The 8,361-nt window shown below is 38.8% G+C and overlaps 1 long non-coding RNA gene across 1 annotated transcript in view; it reads right to left on the bottom strand.

The window, feature by feature from the left end:
• Nucleotides 1-7,845, bottom strand: part of LOC111647323 (uncharacterized) — a 23,589-nt gene extending 15,744 nt beyond the window's left edge. Inside the window, exon 1 of the long non-coding RNA XR_015436545.1 lies at nt 7,412-7,845. This is a non-coding gene — a long non-coding RNA (uncharacterized LOC111647323). The remainder of the gene's footprint in view (nt 1-7,411) is intronic.
• Between the last annotated feature and the right edge of the window lie 516 nt (nt 7,846-8,361).

The raw sequence follows: 8,361 nt of genomic DNA, 5'->3' as shown, positions 1-8,361 counted from the left end.
TGTGTGCGTGTGTCCGCTTCTCCTTTTGTTTTCTCTCTAAGGACAAACAGAAAGATCATAGTGTGTGTTTTCACTTCCTGCTCTGGTTGTGGTGTTTGTGTGTGTGTGTGTGTGTGTGTGTGTGTGTGTATGTGTGTGAGAACAGTGTGACCACAGAAGAGCAAAAGAGGTGGAGATTCTTCTTCTTTATCACTTCTTCCATCAGAGGAAGGTGAAAAATAAGACTACATTTTATTTTTACGCAGTTTAAAGTTTGAGGGAAGAAGAGTGTCAGTGAAGGCAAAACTACAGCAACACTCCTTGTTTAAAGTAAGCGAGTGTGTGATTTTTATTTGGTCTAATTAAAATATTCAACATTTCTTTGTAGCGGTGTGAGGTCAAAGACGTCCTCTCTCTGCAGACACACGTTAAACCTGACTCAAAGCTGCTGCAGCAACATCTCAGTCATGAAAAGGACCAGTCTGGACAGTGTCACTGACTCAACCTTCAGTCTTGGGAGATTTGATGGTGACGCCTCTAAACTGTCTCACCGACGGCTTCTGGAGAATGACTCACCCACCTAGAGGAAATGTTTTTATGGCTCTACTGCTTTGATCTTTTTCCAGTTTCCTGTAGGTACACAGTGTCCACATCAACATCCAGAGTGTATCAAGACCTCAAGACCTACGTCTTTAATCTGGCTCTCAATTGAATTTTATTTACATTTTACATTTTTACATTTTAAGCTGTTTCACTAACATGTCCTTTTATTAGATGTTTTCTGGATTGTTTTCCTTTAATACCCTATTTTATTTCTGGGTTAGGGTTATTTTATTTCTACTTTTTATTTCTGGTTTTTCTCACTTCGAAACATATCATCTCTTTTAGCATTTTATTATTTTGTCTCCATTATTTTGTCGTCATTTTTATTTTGTTTTTAATACACCTTTTATTTCTGGTTTAACTCAATTCAATACATCATGTTTTAGGATTTTAGATAGATAGAAAGATACTTTATTTATCCCCTAGGGGAAATTCATGTAAATGTTATTGTTTTATTTTTATCACTCCATCTTGATCTTTTCTTGCCGGTGTTTCCTCAGTGCAAATTTTTAATATTCATATGAGCATTTCCTCAGTTCCTGTTATTATTATAATTATTTTTTTATAACCTGCTCTGTGTGTATGTGGGTGTGGGATTGTTTTTAAGGCTTTTATTTTGTAAAGCACTTTGTGTTACATAGTTTGTATGAAAAGTGCTATACAAATAAATTCTGATTGATTGATTGATTGATTGATTGATTGATTGATTGATTGATTGGGAAAAATACTGTGTCTTGACAGTATAACTTTATACCAATTAAATCTGACTTTAATCATCTTCAACCAAACACTGCAGTTGATGTTTTCATGCTTGTTTTCCCATATCTTTGTTTTAATAGACACCAAATTAGATCCATCAGAGTTAAGAACAAAGTCACACCTGTGTCCTCTGTGTGTCGTCTTTATTCATCCATAAAAACATGGATTTTACACTGTTCAATTCTAATTAACCAATACTGATTACAAACAAACACAGACAGTATTAAACACAAAAACTTAAACCACAAATGAATGTTCTCCTTACAAGTTTTTGGCTCAGTGATTTTAATCCCGTCCACAGCAGGTTTGTGGGTAATTTAGCCCCCCACTCTCAGTTATAATTTAAGCCACACTGACCGACTGTACTGACCCCCTTTCCTCCCCTAGCCCAGAATACAGCAGGTCCAACAATCACTGGATACATCTGGTCAGCAGGAACATTAAATGACTCCAGGTTCCTCAAACTCTTATATTACTGTCCAGATGTGGTTTCAACTAATCCATCACATGACTTGATGTCAGTACAGCCATCAGACAGAGTACACAGCTACAAATATAGCTTAGCTTATGATGTTATATTCAACCTGCTGTAACAAATGAAAACATCAGGACAGCTCTGAGCTACATTAAACACTGTCTGTTGAAGAACAGATGTTTTCCAACTGACATGTTTTTAGTGGACGATGAAGCTGCGACAGAGCCATGCCAGAACACAGCCAGATGTGGCCCAGCTGGACACGGTGGACGCTCAGCTTCAGTCATACAGCCATACCAGGTCCACAGGAACGGATACACACCTGGTTTGCTTCTCATGTGGTTGTGTGTTTTCAGGTTAATACTGTGTGAATGAACAGTGGCCTCATCGATCCGTGCAACAAACAACACCACCACTGTGTCTGTTTCCTAACGAGGGAAAGTGATCGTTGCCACGGCGATGGCTGACAGCTCGTCAATAAGTCATCTCAGCAGGTAGACCACTGGACAGTGATGGTCGAGAGACTATCATTGACCACAGGAGAGAGAGGGAGGATGTAATGCTGAATGCTTGGACCTTTTGAGAGTTTTTTAGGCTTTTTTTCACATATTAATGGTTTAACTGCTGTGAGGTCCGGCTGGTTACAGACAACAGGCTGGTTGTTTTACTAATTGTGGACAGAAATTCATCATGTTAGTCTCTGTAGAAACAACGCTGCAGAGGGTGTGGTGTCCCCGAGAGACTTTTAAAAGGTTTTTTAAAGCCTGGAGTTGAAAGGCCAGAACTCTTGGAGGGTTTAAGTATAAACACATAGAAGTGGATTTTCAAAGCCTTGAAAAGTTAAAAGCACCATTAAAAGGACGCAGAATTAGCTGTGATCAGCTCCTGTTTGCAGTGTGTCATGGCTGTTCAAACAGCTGTGACTGGATTACTGTGATGTTGAAGAAACATTAAAAACAGGAGGAGCAGTTCTGCATCTATAAGGAGCAACTCTTTTCTATGATTTCCAAGCAGTTTTACTGACTTGTCTTTGCTATGAAAATCACATATAATATATTATATAATTATATAATTTATAATATATCCTCAGAAAGTGTGAGTCACACTGACTATAGCAATGTGTGTTTCACGTCTGTGTGTTCAGATCTGACGAAGTTATGACTCTCAGAGTTGGTGCGATTTTTCACACAAATTGTGGCAATAGGGTGTTTTAATGTATCTTGGTCCTTTTCACACAGAATCTGTGACACCTTCTCACCCACAGTGTGAAACCTCTGCTGTAAATCCTTTGATGTTAAATATACATTAAAATGAATAAATGTATAAATATAGATTCAATTTTTTACTTTATTGTTTTCATCTACACTTTGCTTTGTTTTTATTTTATTAATCAATTATTAAACATAATTTTTTGTTAAAGCTCTGGTCTGATTCTAAGACACTTTTCTGACATTGTATAAACTATATGACTTGATTAATCGAGACAATACTCAACAGTTTTAATGATGTATAATCATCAGTTGCAGCCCTGATTATCTGTATTTGGCATATATTTTTTTCTCTTTCATTTTTTGAGCATTTCCTCCTTCAGCAGTGTTAAATATATTCAAATTTATTGCATATTCCTTTTTTACTTTTTTAATGTGAATTCAACCTTTTTCAGATGTTTGTATCCTCATTTTAAACAGCCAGGCAATCCATTTTTGAAGCAGTCAGTATAATTTGATGTTTTTGAACACCAGGTTGTGAAGCTGAATACTCAATGCTGACATTTAAATACCATCTATTTAAATTGGTTCGAATTAAAATGCTCACATGGTCATTTCAAATTCTGTATTTTCAGTTTACCAAATTCAGATGATTGGACTTTAGAAAATAAGTAAATTATATTAAAAATTCAAACTATATCTGGGCCTCAGACGTGATTCAATTGAGCCTGAAAAGATTTTATATTTTGTATTATTGTACATTTGTACCGTTTTGTATACGGTGTGTTTATGTGTTAATGGAGTCATTCACAGTTCGGATCAAGAGACTCTGATCGTTGTTTGATCGGGTATCTGTTCAGTTTCTAATGAATCTGTTTTTTTTTTCAGATTTCAGCTGATGAACCAGTTTCTCACTCTTCATTTCACTTTCCTTCACAGCCGTAATCACGTTCTCTGTGTTTCATCTCCCCGCTGATGAAATCTTTCTGTCTGATACCAGGAAGTGTTGGACTGTCGCCGCCTCTCCTCCTCCCCTCATCCCTCCATCAATCTCTCTCTCTCTTTCACACTTCTTTCTCTGTTTTATCTTTTCTTCTATTTTAGGTTTGTTATGATTCTCTGTTGTTTCAGTCTGCTGCTCCACCCTCACTGCAATTTACAACAAAATGTTGAAAAGTCATTTTGTTTTTTTATTGTTTTGTTTTGCGTCACTTTGCATCTATTTGTGGTTGTCTTGTGTTTCGTTGCATCTTTTTTATTCTCCTTTGTCTCTTTGTGCCTCTTTGCATCTCTTTGTGGTTGTTTTGAGTCTCCCTCTCGTAATTGCAGTTGTTTACATGCGTCTCTCGACCAGTGTCTGTCTATCCATCAGTTGCTTTGTCTCTCTGAGAGGCCCTTTTCTGTCTAAAATTAAATATGGACACACACACACACACACACACACACACACACACACACACACACACACACAAACACACACAACAGATCTGTTTTTGAGGAATCTAAATATAAATGGAGTTAAAACAGGTCATTGAGGATATAAATACTCTGACAGCTCCTCTCTCTTGTCTTTTCTTTCTTTCCTCAATCCTGTTCAGTCTCAGGTTTGCACTGAGCGCGTGCAGTCCGCGCTGGGACTGTTCTGGATGAGATGTGTCGACAGATCTGGCGTCGCAGCGGCTTGCCTCCTGTTTGCAGTCGGCGTGTTTTAACACTTTCACCTCTGAGGGTGTAAAAAACATTTTCATGTTGTTGTCTCGTGTGACAGGATGAGGTTCTCTAACATCACAAACATCATCTGAACTCAACCTGACATCTTGACCGGACTGACTGGATCAGCTGACAAAAGCCTGTTATGATTCAGGAAACACAGTCACAGAGAAAAGAAGACGTAAACGTGCTGATTCATTCTGAGTTTAAAGTTCAGATCTGCAGGCAGAAAACGTCCTGCCTTCCTCTCTGTCATTTTACCTGTTATTTTCCTCATCTATTAGTCTGTGTTTTCTTCTCTTCTCCAGGTTGTTCCCTCTCTGTTTCCCTTTATCTTGCCTTTAAAGTGAAGTTCAATATTTCAGCCTGCTGTTTTTCATTGTACAAACTTTGTACTCGACACCTCTGTCTTAGAGAGTCAGGGCAACAAGGACTCATGCAAAACAACGTGCGGCACTATTTTGCATTAGTTTGAGTCACTGTAGATTTTCAGACTCTTCTCCACCATCATCAGGAGGCTACTGATTGGTCCAGATTCATTCTGCAGCAGGACAGCGAGTCCAAACACACACAGTCATAAAGAAAAGGAGAACTGGAGCTGGTTTAAAGGGGGTCACAGCAAATACTGATCTGACTCAGGTTTTTACTCTTTACTGCTCTTTGGATGAAGTTCACAGAGGAATAAAAACTGTTCAGGGCTTTATTTTGAAAAGATCCTCCGTCTACAGTTTAATAAATAAAACAGATTTGTACATGAATCATTTTAAACTCAGAAAGCAGTGTGTTATTAAACTAATTATTAACCATTTATAAAGTCATTAATTACAGTTTATAAACCTTTTAGAAACGGTACCTTATCAGAAAGTGTTCCCCAACTAAATCCCCTGTTTTATCTGGGTTTCATTCCAGTATTGGTTTTAATTTGGGCTCACGGTTCAGATGAATCTGTTTATTTGATTTTTTTAAGCTTTCGTTTTAGTCATTTTAATTTGGCCAATTTAGCTTTTTCACATCATCATTTTTTATTTGTTGATGATAAATGAAATAATTCATCATAGTTTCCAAAATGACTTTTTATTCAGTTTTAATTTTGTTTTCATTTTGAGAAAAGATCATCTACAAATTTGTTTATGATGGGTTTTTGTTGATAAAATTCACACTGGTTTTAGCTGAAACATATTTACATTTACAACGAACCCAGCTCAGACGGTTTTCAAATTGTTATCTGATTTAAAACCGATCAATCAGTTCAGTGAGAACTTTGTTCAGTGAGAACTCTGATCGACAGCAGTGCTACAGCTGACACTTCTTTTCATTATCACTAACATCACTGTCTCTGTGAAACCCTCCCTCTGTAAACCATCAGAAACCACTGAATCATGCCTATCACAACATCCTCAAGCATCAGGTGACATTATCAGTCTAGACCCCAAAATAATCAGTTTACGTCAATAAAGGCCGAGAGATCTGTGGATCTGTGGACAAGATGACAGACAGAGAAACATGACACAGTGTTTTAGCTTGAACCTGCCCCCACCCTATAGCCACGACTTCACTCCCAAAGACAGATCCAGTGGTTCTACCATAATAAGTCTGCAGCTGTAAATGATAATAACCAGGTTATAAATGGAGTTTGGTCCAGATGTTCCACAGCAGCTTTCCTGTAGATCAGTGGGTCAGTCAGTGTCTGCAGGAGGAGGATTTTACACAACCTGGCAACACAAACGTTCTTCTTAACGTCCTAATAATGTTAATGATGTATAACGCATCAGTTAATGATTTATTAACCATTAGTAAAACCATTAATTACAGCTGCTAAAGCCTTTATACATGGAGCTTTATCACAAAGTGGTGCCTCAGATTTTTATTTTAGGGGGATTCTTCTGATCAGACTGAACAAACCCAGCGTGTCAACACCCAGTCCCCACATTGACAGAGCAAATCAACAGAAGAAAACAAAGCTCCTGCAGATTCATGTTAGAATCTCACACCATCTAATACCTGTTTCATCCATCAAAGGATCATAGATGTGAATGAAAACCAGGAGGGATGGGATAGCCCAGAATCATTTACCACGTCCATGGATTTACTGACAGTGACGGAGCCTCTCAGCTGTATATGACAATAATTCCTGAAATATCAATAATCAGTCATTAAACATGACCTGCACCTGGAGCAAAAGCAGAAAATGGATGAATGGAAGATTATCATTTGATGGATTCTACATCAGAGGTCTGGAACAAAAGGGCTGGAGATTTTCATACAGTTTCTGCTGAAATCTCAAACTAAAACATGATATAAATAACATTACAGCCAGCGGCAGGTTGGAGGGAATATTGGAGCTGTTTGTGAAGGAAATTTAAGACTTTAAATTCCTCTTTTAGTCGGGAAACAAACTGCAGATGCTCTGATTAAGGACCAAATGTTGTGGGGTGATGGAGCCAGGTTTTGGCCCCTGAGCAGAGAGTGAGAAACATGAAACCTTCAGTGTTAAAAGGCTGGAGACGCCATCACACACCCATCACACACACCCCTTGCACATACACACAGAGGTCTACGACACTGCTCACCTCCCTGCACCACCCTGAACCCTCTCAGTCTGGACCCAACGGACGGCTGACAGACACGATTCAGGGAAAATCAGAGAATTAAATAAAAATGGTAAGTTGGGACTCACCCTGCGGTGGCGGCGGTGGTCTCTGTCTGGGTGGTGGGGTCACCGCCTGCACTCCAACACAGCTGAGCGCTGAAGCAACACTTTCCTGGAAGAACAAGTTGTCACCATCCTCTCATCCTCTGGTTTCCGCTCCAGAGGTGGAAGCAGAAACACTGGTCAGCAGGAGAATCCAGAGTCCAGGATCCAGAATCCAGTGGTCTGTTTTCTGTTTTCTGTTATTTTATTCTGTTGGTTTTATTTTGGCGAGATAAACGCGTCTTCCTCTGCTGCTCTGCTCGCGCCGCGCCTTCTCTCTCTGCCTCGCTCTGCCTTTCGACAACAACTGCGAGGAGGATGCTGCCTGGTGCTGGCTGTGTCTCGTTGCCCGTGACAACCAGTTGCTATAGCGATGGACCCGAGCTCATTGGGAGACGGAGGTGATGATGGAGACATGGGGAGACCTATGGAGGGATGGAGAGGTTGGTTTACGGGGAAGTTCACTGAAGAAAAGGATCAACTGAAGTATGTTTGTGTGTGTGTGTGTCTGCAGTTTTTATGTTGTTTTGGTTCAGACAAGAAAACATAAAGATCTACTTGAATTAAATAAAACATGATAATAAAATATATAAGTACAGGTGTGTCAATATACAGATGAATAAAATGAATCCATAAAATATGTGAAGGTATCTGAACCTTATCTCACATTATGAACACTTCCTGTTCCCCAATCCAACTTTAACTAATTGAATATAACAACTTAATGAGTCTAAAAACTTTAAGTAACAAATCACAACAAAATCTTCACACACACACACACACACACACACACACACACACACACACACACACACACACACACACACAACAGATATTTATGTTAAATTAGTTAAAGCTACGATCAACCAATTAAAGAAAGATTAAATAATGGCTATATCTAATGATGGTTTTCTACAGTGTTCTTTAGACATGTC

Source organism: Seriola lalandi, unplaced genomic scaffold (assembly GCF_002814215.2).
Source record: "Seriola lalandi dorsalis isolate HSWRI2012SDOR001 ecotype SW California unplaced genomic scaffold, Sedor1 jcf7180002054985, whole genome shotgun sequence".
Taxonomy (NCBI): domain Eukaryota; kingdom Metazoa; phylum Chordata; class Actinopteri; order Carangiformes; family Carangidae; genus Seriola; species Seriola lalandi.
This window is presented reverse-complemented; position numbering and strand designations above follow the sequence as displayed.